Raw genomic sequence first — 19,482 nt, 5'->3', positions numbered from 1 at the left:
TGATTTTTCACAAAGTGGTTATCACCGACTGTTCAAATGCACAACACTGAACCAATGTATACATTTTGCCTATACACCAGATGGATGGTGAGAGCCATAACTTACATTGCCTATACGAAAAAGTATGGGACAGGAAATTTATAATATGTGAACCATGTGAACTCTACTACTAAACATTGAAACTGGAGAAAATGGAGCACTTTTGATTGGAAACAAACCTGTAAAAAGCATTTTTTTAAATTAATGCTTTCACATCGGATAAGCCGTAAAGTTTATCAAATGATCATAATATCTCATGTTATTATGTACTCAAACTCCAAACAGGTGTAATAATATAACCAAAAATAAGAAAATCTTATGAAAGTTGCAATTTTGCTTATTTCAATGTAAATTTGAAAAGTTATAATAATATTTTTCTTGTAGACCTATGTAAGCTTAAGATTCCACGTCCACGGGGCACGTACGTACGTACGTAGGCGCAGAACGGCATTGGAGCAAGCGACTGTGGTTCAAACACTTAATTCAATCGATGCCCTACTTATGTATACATGCACACTGTATCTATATTTTCATTAAATAGGATGTCTCGGACAAAGTCATTACTGTGATGTGTTTTACCACTGATTATGTTGGGATTTCATGCCCGATTTGATGCAAGCCTAACAGTGGCGGCGCTCTCACTCTTCCATACATGACTCAAATCTGGAATCTGATTCTGATGCCATTGTTTCTGGCAAAAAAAAATTCCGTTATCTGTATGCTGTCCTGGAGGTGAGTCGATTCTCACAGGTATGTATACATTTATGGTTGATACAGCGTAATCAAGTTTAACGATTGTTTGGTCGTTATCATAGCTGTGATATCGCGACGGTACTTGTGGCGTGTATCGAACGCTTCCGGATCCCTGATGTACGGGGTCCAGACACTTGCATCATGGAGGTAGTAGAGACTTGCATCAAACCAGTTCGCCCGACACAACTTCGCCCCAAAACCATTTCCTATCAAAACCACCTCGTCCCAAGTAGTACTTCTTCCAATGACACCTGGCCCCAAGTACCACCTCGTACTAAAACCGCTTCACTCAAAGTATAGTACCATAATACTGCCAACTCGTCCTAAAACAACGATACTACGATGTATGCGGACATAACGTTGTTTTTACCTGCAACTTGGAAGCATTAAATTATGTGTCAGGAAATTTTGGCTACCACGGACCATTTACTCTTGCATGAAACCAAAAATGTCCAGTAAAAAGAGAAAACGCAAACTACTAAATGCTTCAACTCAGGTGCCGTGCGCAGAATTGCACGATGTCATTTTCTTAAAATGTGTACACTGTATATATGCTGCAACTTTAAGTTACACGGTAATTTGTAAAGCCACTTTCGTCTCCTTGCTTGTTTTGTCGCTTGCTGACTCCATTGTTATGTAGGTCATTTCCCCCCACACTCATCATGACCTGAGTTCAATTAGTCTAGAACATTCCCAAGGTCACTGCCCTTGATGACCTCACAACCTTGAATTCAATTAGTCATGTTTGGAATGTTCTGGAAAGTTGATTAGTTGTGTAAGGGAGATAATTTTAGAACAGTAATTAGCATGTCAATAAAAGTTCTAGATTGTTCTTACATGCCTTTATAAAAGGGACGTGCACAGCTTCCAGTCAGACTTTTGGGATCGTGTCTCTTGTGTGTTACTAAACTCCAGCAGTAGTCATTCTCAAGACTTTTCAAGACCTTCACTGTCAACGCTGGATTTATACTGTGGACTTTGTGCAGCTTCAAGCCTGCAAGCCAAAGGACTGTTCATTCATCCAACTGACTGTTACAACTCTGAGACTGGAGCTTTGCCGTCCCAGCTGAGATAAGTAGTCTGTACACTTTTAAAGCTTGTACTCTATCCCTGACTTAGCAATTAGTTTTATTTTTGTAATAAATTCTGTTTAAACGTTATTGCTGAGTTCACCCTTTTGTTCGTTTTCTCTGCACGTAACAAATTGGGGGCTTGTCCGGGATACGAATATTTTGAGCCGTTTGACAACATTTTGACAGCCTTTTCAAAACTACTGTATACTGTGAACTCAGCGAAATTTAATCATGGCGGAATTTAAACCAGACGAATTTATGGATGACCTTGATCAGGACACATTTAATTCCCTCAGAAAAGACAACCTCATAACACTGGCCATTTCCTTAAAGTAGAAGTCAAAAGATCTATGCGCAAGAGGGAAATACAGTACCGTATTGCCAAACATCTAGTTGATTTAGGCCAATTTGAGGAATCCACCCTGAAAGATTATGAGCCCGAGTCTACCTCTGAACTCAGAAAATTAGAATTAGAAATGCAGACAAATTTGGAGATCAAGAAACTAGAATTACAAATGAGAGAGAAAGAATTACAAATGGAAGAAAGACAGAGAGAAAAGGAGAGAGAATTGGAAGAACATCGACTACAGTTAGAAATGAGACGTTTAGAGCTTGGACAGTCAGGAAAATTCTTCCCTTCAGACAAGTTTGACATCACTAAGCATTTCAGGTTAGTTCCCCCTTTCCAAGAAAAGGATGTTGATAAATATTTCCTCCATTTTGAGAAAATTGCTCAGAGCCTGATTGGCCTAAGGAGTCCTGGTCTATGCTTTTGCAGAGTGCTTTGGTGGGTAAAGCCAGAGAAATTTACATTCAGTTGTCAGTAGAGCAGGCTTCAGATTATGATTCTGTGAAGGAATTAATTCTCAAGGGCTATGAGTTGGTGCCTGAAGCTTACCGTCAGAAATTTAGGGATTGTGAGAAGGTGAAAGATCAAACTTACGTTGAATTTGCTCGAACAAAAGAACAACTGTTTGACCGTTGGTGCTCTTCGGAAAAGGTCAGTCAGAATTATGACAAATTACGACAACTTGTTTTGATTGAGGAATTTAAAAGGTGCATCCGGAGTGACATCAAAACGTTTATCAATGAACAAAAGGCAGATACATTGGAGGTTGCTGCACGTTTGGCCGATGATTATTCATTGACCCACAAATCTTCATTTCTCAGCAAACCATCCCAGTCCTTTTCCTACAGAAACAATGCAGGTAATTTAACTCCTCCTTTTCATCCAAGAATTTCTCAAAGAAAGTAGGAAATCAAATGACAACAGTTCACAAAATTTAAGTAACACTCACACATCATCAGATCCCAAGTCTCAATCTCCTTCTGACAAACAGTTCGGTACACTTTCTTGTAATTATTGTAAGAAAGACGGCCATTTAATGTCAGATTGTTTCAAATTGAAAAGAAAACGTGAAGGTCAAAGTGGTCAAAGTGGATCTAAGCCAACCGGCTTTATTTCTTCATCAACTCAATTAGAGTCTAATAATGTGTGCAACACATTTTCTGAGGTTAAATCCCTCTTATCCCCAATTAATGAGGTCAAGGTCAATTCTTCTCAGGATAGCATTATGGGTATTTTCGAGCCATTTATTCATAATGGTTTTATATCACTTTCTAGTGATTTCTCTTCCGCTACCCCTGTCAAAATTTTAAGAGATACCGGGGCTTCCCAGTCTCTTTTGTTGGCAGATACCCTGCCGTTTTCTGAAAAGTCATTTTCAGGTTCTAAGTTCTTATTAAGGGGTAGATTGTAATGACTACATTCCTGTTCCTCTCCATAATGTCTATTTGTCTTCGGACTTTGTTTCTGGACCTGCTGTGCTTTAGGTATTAGGCCTTTTTTGCCTTTTGAAGGGATTCACCTTCTTCTTGGAAACGACCTTGCTGGGGACAAGGTCATTACAATCCACTTGTGACTGATAATCCTACTTTAGATCAGGATCCAGAGCCAATTGAACAAGAGATACCCGATTTATTCCTTCATGTGCTATTACTCGAGCCATGTCAAAGAAAACTTCCGAGAATCAAAATACTCTCAAAATAATGTCACAGATGTTGACTTAAATGACACCTTTCTCAGTCAGGTGTTTGACACGGATCATTCCGTTATCCCTCGTGGATTTGAAACTTCCAGTAAAACTTCTGCTGTTCAAAGTCAGACATTTTCTAGATCAAATCTCATTGCAGAACAACACAAAGACCCAGATATTTTGTCTTTGTTTGACAGGGTAGATGATGAAGGTAAAACTTCAGATAGCTCTGTTTCCTATTATACAAAATCTGGTATTCTCATGCGTAAATGGAGACCTCCAGATGTTTTGGTTGATGACGATTGGGCTATAAAACATCAAATTGTGGTTCCAAAGCCCTACCGTGCTGAAATATTGCGCCTGGCCCATGAAACCCCCTGGGCTGGTCACTTAGGAGTCAGGAAAACTTATCATAAAATTCTCAGTCACTTTTATTGGCCTAATCTCAGGCAGGATGTAGCACATTTCTGTAAAACTTGCCACACATGTCAAATGATAGGAAAACCAAATCAGACTATTCCAAAGGCCCCTTTACAGCCAATTCCATTTAGTAGGATACTTATAGACTGTTTTGGGCCCCTACAAAAACAAGATCAGGAAATGAGTACATGTTGACAATTATGTGTACATCAACTCGGTTCCCAGAAGCCATACCACTGAGAAATGTAAAGACAAAGACTAGAGTGAGAGCTTTGGTCAAATTCTTCACTTTATTCGGCCTCCCTAAATGTGTCCAGTCCGATCAAGGCTCCAACTTTATGTCTGGAATTTTCCAACAAATAATGGATCAGCTAGGCATTAAACAGTATAGGTCATCCGCCTATCATCCAGAAAGTCAGGGTGCTCTTGAGCGATTTCATCAAACTTTGAAAAACATGATTAGGACCTACTGTTTTGACACAGAGAAGCAGTGGGATGAAGGAATTCATTTTTTGCTCTTGCTGTTAGAGAGTCAATTCAAGAGTCTCTTGGTTTTAGCCCATTTGAGCTTGTATTTGGACATACAGTCCGTGGCCCACTTAAGCTCGTTAAAGAGAAATTCCTGTCTGACGACGATGATTGTCTGAATATTTTGCAATATGTGTCAGATTTTCGTACGAAACTCTCTAAAGCATGTGAATTAGCCAGAGAAAATCTTAAGTCATCTCAGCAGTCAATGAAAACCAGATATGATAAAAGCACCTCAAAACGGAAGTTTGAACCAGGTCAAAAGGTTCTTGTTCTACTTCCGGTTCCTGGCAAACCACTCCATGCTCGTTACTTTGGGCCATATCTAATTGATAAGAAATTGAGTGATTTAAATTACATCATAATAACACCTGACAGGCGAAAACAAAAACAGCTATGTCACATAAATATGCTTAAGCCATATTTGGATAGGGATAATCCTACTATAACTCAGCCTGTCAGTGCAGTCAGTTCAAGCCATTATGAAGATAGTGATACTGAAACTGACTTGAGTGAAAATACTCTAAACTCAAAGCTGGGCTCGGTCAAGCTTCAGAACTCAGAAATCCTGGAGAAGCTGGAGTCTACAAAGTTGGCACACCTCCAGCCAGAACAACAACAACAGGTGAAAGAACTGCTCCACGAATATAAACACCTATTTCAAGATATTCCAACGAGGACAAACATCATCTACCACCACGAAGATGTCTGCGACAGTAATCCAGTGGAACAACATCCAGACAGACTGAATCCTGCGAAAGCGGAATATCTCCAGGAGGAAGCCAAGTATTTGCCGAACAATGACTTTATCGAACTCAGTAAAAATAACCAGACTTTGCCGTGCATACTTTATGCCAAATTCAGTGCCATTTCAAGTTTTCCAACAACAAATTGCAAGAAGATAGTCATGGGACATCCTGTTTGCTACTTTTCACACAAATTTAACAAATCCCAGAGAAACTACTCTACAATTGAAAAAGAGTGTTTATCTTTGATATTAGCTTTACAGCATTTTGAAGTTTATGTTACTTCTTCAAATCAGCCAATAGTGGTTTATATTGATTACAACCCTCTTGTTTTTCTGCAGAAATTTAAAGGCAAAAATCAGAGATTGCTGAGATGGAGTTTAATGTTACAGGAGTTTAATCTTGACATTAGACATATCAAAGCAGAGACAATTTAATTGCAGACTGTCTCTCTCGTATTTAGAAATTATTGTTGTTCACTTTCAAGAAATTTTATTGTTGTTCACTTTCAAGAATTTTACTTTAGAGTAAAACAAAATTTGAGTACTTAAATCCTTTTCAAGATTACATTTGTAAAAGAAAGATTTTTCTTTGAAAAATTTTCTTTTTTTGAAGAGGGGGTGTGTTATGTAGGTCATTCCCCCCACACTCATCATGACCTGAGTTCAATTAGTCTAGAACATTCCCAAGGTCACTGCCCTTGATGACCTCACAACCTTGAATTCAATTAGTCATGTTTGGAATGTTCTGGAAAGTTGATTAGTTGTGTAAGGGAGATAATTTTAGAACAGTAATTAGCATGTCAATAAAAGTTCTAGATTGTTCTTACATGCCTTTATAAAGGGACGTGCACAGCTTCCAGTCAGACTTTTGGGATCGTGTCTCTTGTGTGTTACTAAACTCCAGCAGTAGTCATTCTCAAGACTTTTCAAGACCTTCACTGTCAACGCTGGATTTATACTGTGGACTTTGTGCAGCTTCAAGCCTGCAAGCCAAAGGACTGTTCATTCATCCAACTGACTGTTACAACTCTGAGACTGGAGCTTTGCCGTCCCAGCTGAGATAAGTAGTCTGTACACTTTTAAAGCTTGTACTCTATCCCTGACTTAGCAATTAGTTTTATTTTTGTAATAAATTCTGTTTAAACGTTATTTGCTGAGTTCACCCTTTTGTTCGTTTTCTCTGCACGTAACACCATTGGTTGGAATTTTGTGCTACAATGCAGAAGAGTGGAAAATAAGCCAGACACCAGTGTAGCACACTCAATGTACCAAATTTATTTGTGTTATGGCTGTTTATCATTGCACCTAGAAAACTTCAGAATCGTCTACACTAAACTTGTCATTTTTGGGGTTATAAAATCGCTTGGGACACAGCCATCGCAGTTGACAAAGATCATCAACAAAACCAGCTTTGTGTATGATGCCGTGTGTTCCCATCATTATGCTGCCAGTGTTGGGAGGCCGTATAATGGCGGGAACACACAGCATCGTGCAGCGAGGGCTATGATAAAACGAAACATTACACTTGTGTTCGCTTTGTCCTGAACACGTCCAGTATTTGCATATTGTATAATAGCCCGGCTGACTGTCTCACCACTATCATATTTCATGCCCTTTCCCCAATAGCTGCGAATGTGTAAACTGATCTCAACATATCCTCAGTTTTCCAATATATTTCTTTGAATAAGACCCACTAAAGACTGAAAAAGTGTGTAATACTGTCATGTGTCGAAAGAGACATGTAAATTCAAACGTTTTGATATCATTTTAGATTTCCTGCTTTTTTCAAAAAATAATCATGTGACAGATTTAATCAACAAAATGTTGGCTATCATGTTTTGTGCATTCAAGTAAATGCATCGTGCTTGTTTCTCATATAATCATGGTGTGTATGTGCAGGAAGTACTGCATTTTTGTACTTTTCTGCCATTTTATGAGTGTGCCAGGCACCAGTTTATTATTGAGCCTGTTAAAACATGTACCGGTAGGTATGGTCCAAATCAGTGTGCAGTGATACTTCAATACACCTTCAGTTAGCACATTTACACAGACTAACTGTAGTTTGAAGTAATTACCCTTACCGAAATTTTAGGCCTCCCGCAAACTGTTACTGCAAATTTGCCGCAAGCTTTGCAGTAAATTTGCAGCAAACTATTTGCCGCAAATATGCGGGTGGTTCATTTTTCAGATGCAAATTAGGTTTCTTGTGAACTTGCTGCAAATATGCAGCAAACTCCCTGCCGCAACGTTGCTGCAAACTCTTTGCAGCAAATTTGCAGCACAATCCTTGCAGCAAACTTGCGGCAAATTAATTTGAATGTTACTGAAAATTTGCCGCAAACTCCATACAGCAAATTATTTTATTTGCGCTGACCATTGTTTCTCGTGAAACTGGTATTTCAGAGTTTAGTTGGATAAAACACATCTTGTGCTGTCCACAGTCCGCCAATATATAAATATTATTTATCCAACTAAACTCTGAAATACCAGTTTCACGAGAAACAATGGTCAGCGCAAATAAAGTTATTATATAAACAAAAAGATGACAGAGAAAAAAAGGTTAAATTCAATTGTGGTACAATTATTTTATATGCCATGTTCATTTCATGCCACATAAGTGTCATGATCATGTCAAGATTTTCTTTTGACTTGAGAAGTTTCATGTAACATTTACATTACTGTCAGAGGCTGCGATTTGGCTTTCTGTTCTCTGAATTTCTTGTCCCCTTTAGTGTACCAGCAATGGATTCTGAAAATATAAATCGTTCAGGAAGAGTGTAAGTCTTTACCGTTTGACCAAACATTGTAAATTTCATGAAAGAAATTGATAATTATTTGAAAATGAGACAAAATCAAGTTGAAAAATTGAAGCAGAAAATGCATAAATATTCATGATCGAAATTAAATTAATAATGATTAAAATGTCCGACAGCGGACAACTCGCCGTATGTTGTTTACATACACGACGGCGACAATCTGCAAAAATCTCAGCACTTACTGTAAGTAACTGTTGTGAAACGAAAGTGAATTCAGTATGAATCAGTACTGTACTCAACGAAAATTTATATTTAGGTAAAGACTGCAATACAACGATTACAGAACATAATTATAGAGATCGATGTACAGACGAACGGTACATTGACTTACATTTCTGAACGGCTCGCAGACGCTGGACGATTCCCGGTCCGGTTGCAGGTCTCACCGTGCTGTGTGTAAATACCGTACTCGGAAAATATAGTCGGCATCTTTACTGCCGCTCGCGTTCACAAATTTAGAACTCCGCCTGTCCCTGGTACTGTGTACACGTTTTTGCAACTATGTGATATCATTTGGCTGGCGATTCCATAGAAAGATCACGAAATTGTCCACTAGAAAACTCCCTGCTCACAAGCACGCAGCCGACACTGGCCGATGGTACTAAAATCTAACTTCGCGCCGATCAAGCCTCATGACGATAACGGAAGTGCGATCTATAAATCATTACGCGATTGATAATGTAGTCCCGTTTTTAAATGCTGGAATTGACTCTACATCTGCACCAATCCGTTATATTTCATACTTAATATAGCATTTAATTTATTAGTTTAATGAAAATGGTTATTTTATCATAGAAAGACTAAAAAGAGAGTAAAAATTCTTTCAGCACGAAGAATCAATATCAATGCGCGAACTGACCTTGATGAACCGTGACCGGAGAGTGTAAACATGTCGGCTGCTCGCAGCTGATACACAGGACGTGTTGGACGTTGGTGAAGCGGCGCTTTGAATTTTCGTACAGCGACTCTGGATGGAGTGTAATCCTAAACCTCAAATTTGTGCTCGGCAATATAACTCTAACGCTGAAAACATGGACAAAAGCCTTTTACCTCGACCCATGTTATCAGAAGGCGAGATTTTGTCAGCGGCATCGATGGGACAGACTGTAACTTAGCTGCAGTGCATTGTACGTACGTACCGTATATGACTATATATGTGTACTATATTGATGGGATGAATAGCTTGGAGCACAGCCACTACTCTGCTTGGAGGTAGTAGCGGAAACATTACTGTACAGATTTGCAGTAACAAAAGTCTACGACGTGTCCTTACAGACCATCATCAACGCACATTTCGTTCCAAACAGTTTGCATTTTGGTATCATTCGCAGAAAATACAGGGTGTAACTTGCAAGACAGACAAGTCCCTGTTTTAAAAATTTGTTTCCCTAAAATTCAGTTTTCGATCCAACCATAATTTACCCAACCAGATTGTCAAAGGGCACTTTTATTACATCATGTCACTACAGTATATACTATAGATGCACTCTATATCCATGCAATGCTTTCACCAGCATAACTGAAGCTGTTCATTATCTAGCATTACCAGTTATTATAATTTAAAAAGTGGATTGTCTGTTATGAAATAAATGAACATAAAATATAAATGAAAGATCAATTTTATGTTGCTTACTCATGACTGGTAACGAAGTGCAACAGTACTCAGTGTGTAGTGTGTACTCCCTGGTAATGAAATAGTGGGAAATATGTCAATCATGTGTTGCTGCATATTTGCAGCAATAATCTGGTTTGCCGCAAATTTGCAGCAACTTAGTCGTTTACCGCAAATTTGCTGCAAACTGACTTAAGGGTTTGCAGGAGGGTCACATCTACCTGCAAACTTCTGCAACTCCTTCCTGCAAGCTATATGCTTGCTGCATATTTGCAGCAAACTTACGGCAAATTTGCAGTAGAAATAATTTTCGGTAAGGGTAAAATCATGAAAATAATTATAAAATTTGCAGCTATTGAGACTTTAATCCTTCTCTTGCCAAGTTCATATGTCACTATCAGGTTACTGCATTTTTGACAAGGACACGATCATTTGAAGGCCAAGAAAAAGAGATACTGCATGTATGAGTTTTATTGACTCCTCAATTTAGACAATATGTCTATTTTCGCAATATGCCAATGCTTCAAAGCAAACCACTGTATTATGCCAAGTAGGTACAATTTGATAGATGAGGATATGACAGGCTTGGCAGGATAAGATAAATTACAAAAAGAGTTTGTGCTCAAGGTGGTACTGCCTTGGTGTCAAAACATTAAAATTGTATCTGACAATGTTGATAGACTCCTTCACAAATGGAAAGTGAGTTTTAGTTATGTGGAATGCAGAATTCTCCAGGATACAGTGTACAAAATAAATGGTTGTTGTAAATGTTCTCACAGGATGAGTCTGTGGAGAAGATGTGATCAAGACAGGAAATCCAAGAAGAAACATGGAGAGATGATCTCCAGGACAATTGTGAGTTTACTTGGAATGTAACCATAGCAACAAGTTACTTTCATCATTCTCAGTTCAAGCAAAGTGACAAATCATTATGCCCATGTGAACTACTTTATCATTGTCACAAAGATGTCAGATTGCAAATGTTAGAGAAGTATTATGGCTTCAGTGTATTAGAATAATGATTTCATGAACCAGTGAAATCCGCTGTTACAGTCAAACCTGTCTTAGTTGTTACCCTTACAGAGCAGTCAGCTCTCTATAGTGGTCACTTTGCAGCAGTCCCATGACATTTTATGTGTTAAAAGCCCTCTACAGAACAGCCATCTCCCTTCTATGGTCATTGGCCTTATGTAATTGCTCCAATTTGACCAAAACCTGTGTATAATGATCAGTATATATGACTTTAAATGACCTCTATCAAAAAATGCTTAGACTGAAGAGCAAAGAAAGGAGTCTATTTTGACCAATTTTAGATCTTCATTACAATCTTTTAGAAAACTAAATGGATGTATTATGATTTTCAACAGATTTATGTTATGGAATTTGTTATTGCTGTTATGTTTTCCTAAATTCACTGCTCAGCACACCACTTACACTCAAAGTAATGCCACACCCAACCTACCGTATATAGAGAGGCAACCCCCTGGTCTCTTTTTCTCGAACCCTTGAGTGACCGCCATACACAGATTTGATTTTATTTCATTTTTCCATTGTAAGGTAAACTTATATATTGTTGTCTGCCTACAGTCAGCGCCATAAGTTGCTCAATAAGTTCTCAAAGAACACATCACTGAATTTTATTTCTGAATGACAGCTCAGGTGAAAATTCAGATTTCTTGATGATCATAAACACCAATTTGCATGGTGGATGTTAGAGTGTACTGTTACATGTATCTCAATAAACCATGTGTTTGCTTTTCTTCAAACCAACTATTTGGCTAACAAATGAAATCTGTAGTCTCATTTACAGATATGCAGTGCAGAAAGTAAATAGTTTAGTAACCTCATATTTCCAATAGGGTCACTGAGTATCCCACAGACCACATGGAATCTTTTAGTAATGTGAATTTTTAGTTAATGTGAATTTGTTTCAAATTTAAGTTGTGAAGATCAATTCAGATGGTATTTTGTCTGTCCCAATAGGTTTTTGACAATTTGATTTCTTTCAGTGTGGTAGAAAAAATTGTGCAACAAATCAACCACAAAATTTTATTGATGAAGATGTGGTATAGTTTGAACAACGTGTATCTAAATAACTCATGTAATGGTATTCATTTGTATGTCTGTGTAAACATCAATGTTAGCAACAAGACTTGCTAGAGTCAGATAGATCCCTTATGGTTGAAGTCTTCAAGCATAGTAAGTAGAGTGACAGTTAAACTGAGACAAATGAGGGCGCTGTTCTCTCAAAGTGTAAATTTTGTCAGTTTTAATCAATACTATGCTTTTAGCAACATGTCAATTTCATAGTGTATATTTTATATGGTGATTTAATGAAGTTATTTGGACTTAAATCTCTTGAATGGCAAAATACTTGATTAGTTGTCTCAAATTTGTCAAAATGTTAATAGGTAATTGCAGTTTACTGTCTACTCAAATGTATTGTGGTCTCAGAGAGCCCATACAATATTGTTTGTTGAAATTCATTCAGTCATTGATTTAATTGACGGACCCATATTTGGCAGATGCAGTTTCGTTGTCACTGAAGGTAACCCGTAACCCGCCTTTAGACAGAAAGTTTTCAGCTTTGGCTAGCAGTTTGACAAAAGAAACTTTAAACCTTTCAATTTTGTACTCAAAAATGAAAATCTTGCATCTAAGAATTAGGGAAGCAAAGTTCTTCCACACATGCATTTGAAATTCCAAATGGCCAATGTATCCTGTGTTAACTTGATAGTACAATTACATGTCCTATATTATGTTCAGTGTATTAAAGCTCAACTTGCTTTGCAGCCTTTAAAGTTCCACAAGCTCTGTAAGTCTTGAAATTTGTTGATAAGTAAATTTAAATTTTAAACGTTATTTTGATTTCCCATCATTTTTAAAAACTAGTAATATTACAAAGAAAAAGCATATGATGTCCCAGTGGAAAACATTCAGCACTATGCATTTTATTTGACTACTCTGTTGTTTCTGTGAAGATTCCGATGCCTATGGTATATGCATGACATACAGTATTTTTGCTTTATTTGCATGGGGCACCAATTTAAGTTTGGGCACATGTTTATTATTTATCTTATTCAAGATTGCACATGTAGTCTCAGTGGGCAGTTTATTATTCTTGTATAAACACCCCTCAATAAGTACATTCCCACAGAGTTGTTTTAGTGTGGATACTGCTAGTGGGGCTTTAATGTTGGTGTACGCCCACATCAGGCCAGCAAAGTATTGTGAATAATGGAAAGTCTAAATCCCTGTCCCCGTTGTATGGAGCATTCTGCTTATTTGATCAACACAAACACATAACAGTAACAATTAGTCATCCTTGATAACAATGATCCACTTGTAAAATTCATGTTGGTGGTTGTCAGTGAGATGTGTTTGTAAAATGGTCATTTCAGAATTGGTGTAAAAAATTGGCAGAGATTGCATTGATTGTTCTGATTTGGTTTAAATGTGGCAGTGGTAACATTGAAAGTGCAGACATGAACGATGAATAGTGTTTATTTGAATATTCAGAACAGAGTATGCTGTCAGTATGTCCTTCCACATCCATCCATGTGCAGCATGTGTTTTCAAGTAGTGTGGATGGTTAAAGGCAGCTTGTAGTTTTGTGGATCCATTTTATATTGGCCTGCTGTGCTATCTTTGGACTTGCGACTTACTTGTCATTTTTGTGCATGATTGTCAGCATCTGTTCATTGGAATTTGATCTTGAAGTATGTGGATCGTATGATCTGTATTTGTACAAGAGTAATAATAGAGATGTAGCATTAGTACATATATGTGGCAGGTATATTTCAGAGTAGTTCTGTCAATGTGCTATCAAGAATTGTAGACAAAGGGTATGCAGATGAAAGGAAATAAATAAAGCCTATATTCAATATAATGTAATTCAATGCAAGGTGATGGACACATTAAATATGCAAATGCAATGCCACCTATTACATGATTCAAAGAGCATGACATTTGATAAAACCTGCAAGGACAACTTCTGTCAGTGTTTTCAAAAAAATCACATTGCTTTAAGTTGTGAAAGTGACTTTGCCTGGCTTAGTGAAGGCAGGAGATGCACTGCAGTGGTAAAAATATCAGTTTGACTGATGCTTCTCGCACTGCTCAGGGATCATTGAGGAAAAGTATAATTAGATGCATGCAATGGTTAATGTGACAATTAATTACTATTTAACATATTTAAATGACTTTTGTAATAGGGTTTCAGGCTAGATTTCCTTTGCGTTTTCAACACCATGGTTTGGACCAGTTCTGGATCTCCAGACAGGGAAAAAATGTTTGCAATTACCAATCTATTTCCTGAATAGCTGCACTAAATCTGATGAAACTTGCTGTACACGTTGATCATACAGTAGTTATAACAACAGCTAATTATAGTAAGTCCTCTATGATGAAAATGAGGATATTCTTGGTTCTTATCTTACGTTCTGATTTGTTCATGCCAAAGTCATTACTCAGACATGTCTGGACCAGTTTCTTGCAGATTAGTTGAATTTTGACATTTCAAGAGCCAGTACATACCTACATGTTGTAATTCTGTCCCACATAGTAAAAAGACATAATCCTATGCCATTCATACAAATGTCTATAACTTGCTTAAAATATACTCCAAGATTGGCATCAGTCACAGACAGGTCTTTAAACACTGTAATTTCGTTTTTCAATACTGATCTCAATTCAATAGTTCCACAGACAAACTCCAAATTACAAGTGGGGACTATGTCACTGTCAATGACTCATCAAGAGTGTTTGAGAATTTGACAACAACAGTTGAACAGTTTTTGTGACAGCAAGAGATATTACTGTACTTGCATGGATAGTTGATTTTAATGTGAAGTTAAGGTAGTATGCACCTCGAAAGTGAAAGACTTAAACTTTTGCTCAAACATTCCTCAAAGAATACCATTCTCTTTCAAAATCAAGAATAAAAATCGGGGGTCACCGTGCAAATTTTGGTACTAGAGAAACAAATTACCCAAGATTTACCGATATTTGATATTCAAAATGGCCGCCATCCCTGTGTTAACTCTATGGAGAAAAAATAAATTTTCGATTTTCGAAAATCTAAGCCGGTAAAAAGTTTTCTTACACCAAGAGCTTTAAAACGAACCCCCACAAGTGCTAGATCAGAAAAGAATTGAAAAAGTTTGAGAGTCCGAATATCTCTCCCCGAGGCGCGTTATACCTTAATGGGGGTGTGATATTGTCATTGCCAGATGTCAATTGACATCTAATCCTTCAGCTAAGACATTGCCATCTAGGTCAAAAGTAGGTGTTGTAGCTTTCTTTCCTCAAAGTTTGACGGCTATGGATCAATTGAAGTCATCTGTTATGACTGGGCATGATTTTATGTAGTGAATTAAACGCTGCACGCCACCCAGCTGGAAAGCATGTGTTTGATAGTATGTTGTTTTAAGAAAATGTTAATGATACTGTAAATTGTGTTTCTGATGTGAAATGTAATGCAAATTCACTTGTTAAATGAGCAGAATATGCAAATATTGTGTATTAGGATTACATGGTCATTTTGATAAGCAGCATATGAGGACTTTGATGTATTGGAAGTGATATGGTCAGTTGTGTAGAGTAGCATTGATGTGAATGCAATGATACGTCAATGCAAGTGTTTAAAGTCAGGGAATGGAAAGTGCTGTAATTGTGATGGGAGGATTAACTGTAAGTAATTTGGCAGGCACCTTACTGTGAGTGGTAACTGGATTGTGTATGGGGCAGTCAGTGTGTTTTAGAGATGTACCGGTATCAATAATACTCTCTGTTTGTAATGATGCCATTTGACCTGTTTTTAGCTCCCATAGCCATTATGTATATATGGCAATGGAAGCTATTCTTATAGTAGGGAGTTCAGAATCCAATATGGCCGCCATACGAAATGGCCTCCACTGTACGATCTGATAGAATTCTAAAATTCGTCACATTTTAATTTTTTCAACTTTTTAAATAAAATGATGTAAAATATCGCGCGATAGGCAGTATTTTTTTCACTCTAGGCGGTTATTTCATAGTGGTGTCTTGTGCTGCGCCGTTTCTCCCCCCGGAAAAAATGCATCGGACCATATCTGTGCGTGTGCGGGAAATGCATGGCACAGTAATCTCGGCGGGGGTAGCTCTAAAAAACTAAAAAGCCAGGATGGATCCAATAGGCATAGACGTTTCAAAATAGTCTCAAATGAAAGCCAATTAAAAGAGCTTTAAGATCATGTGCGATAGATAGGGGTCGTCAGAGGAGGTCAATGTAAAAATTCAGCTTGAAATCTTCCTCCGGCATTTTTCAGTGCAAACGCTGTAGGTATGCTTTTCTATCTGTGATTTTCAGTGAAAATGGTGTTTTTATTAGTATTTAAGCATGTTTATTGTGTTTTTATCCACGAGATCCATCCTGGCATTTACGACCAAAAATCTGTCCGTAGCATTCAACGTCGTTTGGTGAAATGGCGCCTCGGCGCGCCAACTTGCAGATCGGTCACCGCGGCTCGAGTCTGGCGAGTCACGTTAGTCGCCGTTTTCCGACCCGAAGTTTGTTTGATTTTACGTAAAATGTGTCGGAATACTGAAATATATTCTCTATACTTCCAATCTATGCATATCTGTGATTTTAGTACGTTTTTTTCGGCAGTTTGGAAAAGGAAAGTCGCTCGGTGTGCCGGACACGGCCGGTTTGTTTACATTTGCAGTATTGCGACCTCATTTACCGTATGCGTGTAGGCTTCTTTTACCGTTTGACAAACAACTAAATTCCGATTTTCTGGCAAAAATATCTTTTCTTGACAACAGTTATGTTTGAAAACACTAAAATTTTGGCAAAATTTAAACAAATTTACAAGTTTTTAGCCGAGTTCACGCTGTGGAACTCCGGCGACTGAGTGATCTCACAGCCGTTCAAACGGACCGAGTATCAAACTACTTCCGCATTTTCGCGATATATTTTGCTGTTTGAAACTTCCTCTGCGTTTATCTTGCCTATGATTTTTTTTACATCGAAAGTCTAAAATTGTCCTGAAGTCAAATGGTTTGGTTGTATTGAGAGGTCGGATCAGGTGGATCAATCAATGATTTGTGCTGCATGCTTTTTATTTCTGTTTAATCAAGTTTCCGGAAGTTATTTCCAGTTCATAGTTTGAAATAAAAACAAAGGGTGTTCAGTTAGTATTTTTTTTCTTTCTTTCTTTTTTGCTGTTGTCTTCAAACTGATTTAATAGTGACTGTTGGAAACTAACTTTTAGATTTACAAATAAAATGCAAGCCAAACTAGGAGTTATACAAATAATATGCAGTTTTTACAAGTTTTTAATTAAAATAAATGTTCAGAAGTTTCTGGAAGTTATTTCCCATTCATAATTTGAAATAAAAACAATGGACTAAAAACTGTCTATGGTGATCAGTACGTATTTGTTTCTTTCTTTCTTTTTGGTGTTGTCTTCCAACTGATTTAATAGTGACTGTTGGAAACTAACTTTTAGATTTACAATAAAATACAAGCCAAACTAGGAGTTATACAAATAATATGCAGATAAAATAACAGTTTTTAATCCTATATAATTCACAATGATTTGTGTTTTATTTTATCAAATTATTATTTGTAACAATGAAAGAAAATTAATGGAAGTATCATTTGCTTTTTACTTAAACAGAAATCATCATGGAGGTAGCATTAAAAATAGTCAATAACATCCCAGACCTTCTGACTGGGAAGAAGAGTTTACTTGATGTATCTGCCCATGAAATTCCTTAACAAATGAACTTTACATGCAGTTGCATAGTTGTCTTCAAGAGTCAGGAAATAATGTGCAGGAGACTTTACCAAGCCTAATTCGTTTATTAGTCCCAACGGACACCGTCCGGGGGGACTTATAGGTTTGGTCATGTCCGTGCGTGCGTGCGTGCGTCCGTCCGTGCGTCCGTCCGTTCACGCAGATATCTCTGAGATGCCAGGAGCGATTTCATTCAAACTTGGTACAAGGATTACTTCATATGTCATACAGATGCACGTCAATTTGTTTTGTGATACGATCCAATATGGCCGCCAGGCGGCCATTTTATTACGATTTTTTCATGTACAGAGCCATAACTCAGGCATGTTCCAACCGATTTTATTCAAAGTTGGTTCAAGGACATTGACCAATGTCATAGATATGCATGTCAATTTGTTTTGTGATACGATCCAATATGGCCGCCAGGCGGCCATTTTATTAGGATTTTTAGCTCCCATAGCCATATGTATATATGGCAATGGAAGCTATTCTTATAGGCTAGGGAAATGTCTGTATGTATGTATGTCTGTATGTCTGTATGTCTGTATGTCTGTGTGTCTGTATGTCTGTATGTCTGTATGTCTGTCCGTCAACATCAAAAACTCCAAAACCGCTGTACATTTCATCTTGATATTTGGTGTGTACATGGATGATGGGCTGTAGATGAGATTTTGTTCAAATGAAGTTGTCATTGCCAAAAATATGCAAATTAAGTGAAAAAATGTAAAAACAGTCAAAATTGAAAAAACTCAATAACCACTGAGCAGATTACATGAAAAATTAGCATGTAAGTACTTTGGGCTGACATGAAATGATTGTGCACATCTTGGGTCAGTATCTTGGACTTGCTATTTTTCATGAATTTTTTTGTAATTTTCTCCCATTTTTGGTCAAAAAATCTCCTGCTCTGAAACCACAAGTCCGATTGATTTGAAACTTGGTATGGAAGTGCATAGGAGTGACCTTTCCCAAATTTGGGCAAATCGTGGTGAAATTTGCATATTTTTAGTTTACACGGCCATAGACTCCCATGTATAAGGCAGATCTCCATAGACTCCCATGTATAAGGCCACGAAAAATAAAAATTTAGTTTCTCATCGTATTCATATTGCAAAAAGGATGCAGTGACACAATTTTTAGTCCCCACGGATGAAGTCCAGTGAGCTTATAGATTGGGTCATGTCCGTCTGTTCGTCCATCCGTGAGTCCATCCGTTCACGCAGATATCTCGGATATTTTGACAAATGTCATGTGACCTTGATGACCTTTGATCTCAAATATACATATTTGTCCATAACTCAGTAACCACAAGTGCTACCACCCTTCATATATGGTATGATGGGACAGCTTATGACGCCACATATTGTACCTCATTAATTATGCACATATCTAATTTTGAGCGAGCCAATAGAGCTGGAGGTCTGATTTTTGGTATATAGGGATAACTTAGCAAAACAATTTTTTTGACAAAATGTCACGTGACCTCGGTGACCTTTGACCTCGAATATACATATTTGTCCATAACTCAGTAACCACAAGTGCTACAGCCTTCATGTATGGTATGATGGGACACCTTATGACGCCACATATTGTACCTCATTAATTATGCGCATATCTAATTTTGAGCGAGCCAATAGAGCTAGAGGTCTGATTTTTGGTATATAGGGATAACT

General features: G+C 37.6%; 1 long non-coding RNA gene across 1 annotated transcript; it reads right to left on the bottom strand.

Moving 5' to 3' along the window:
* Positions 1-8,271: 8,271 nt before the first annotated feature.
* Positions 8,272-9,542, bottom strand: LOC139132885 (uncharacterized). Its single transcript, XR_011552476.1, has 2 exons — positions 8,745-9,542; positions 8,272-8,346 (listed from the first exon to the last, which is right to left on the bottom strand). It is a non-coding gene; the product is annotated as an uncharacterized lncRNA (long non-coding RNA).
* Between the last annotated feature and the right edge of the window lie 9,940 nt (positions 9,543-19,482).

The sequence above is a fragment of the Ptychodera flava genome, chromosome 5 (genome assembly GCF_041260155.1).
Source record: "Ptychodera flava strain L36383 chromosome 5, AS_Pfla_20210202, whole genome shotgun sequence".
Lineage (NCBI taxonomy): Eukaryota > Metazoa > Hemichordata > Enteropneusta > Ptychoderidae > Ptychodera > Ptychodera flava.
The sequence above is the reverse complement of the archived record's forward strand: the minus strand, read 5'-3'. Positions and strand labels throughout refer to the sequence as shown.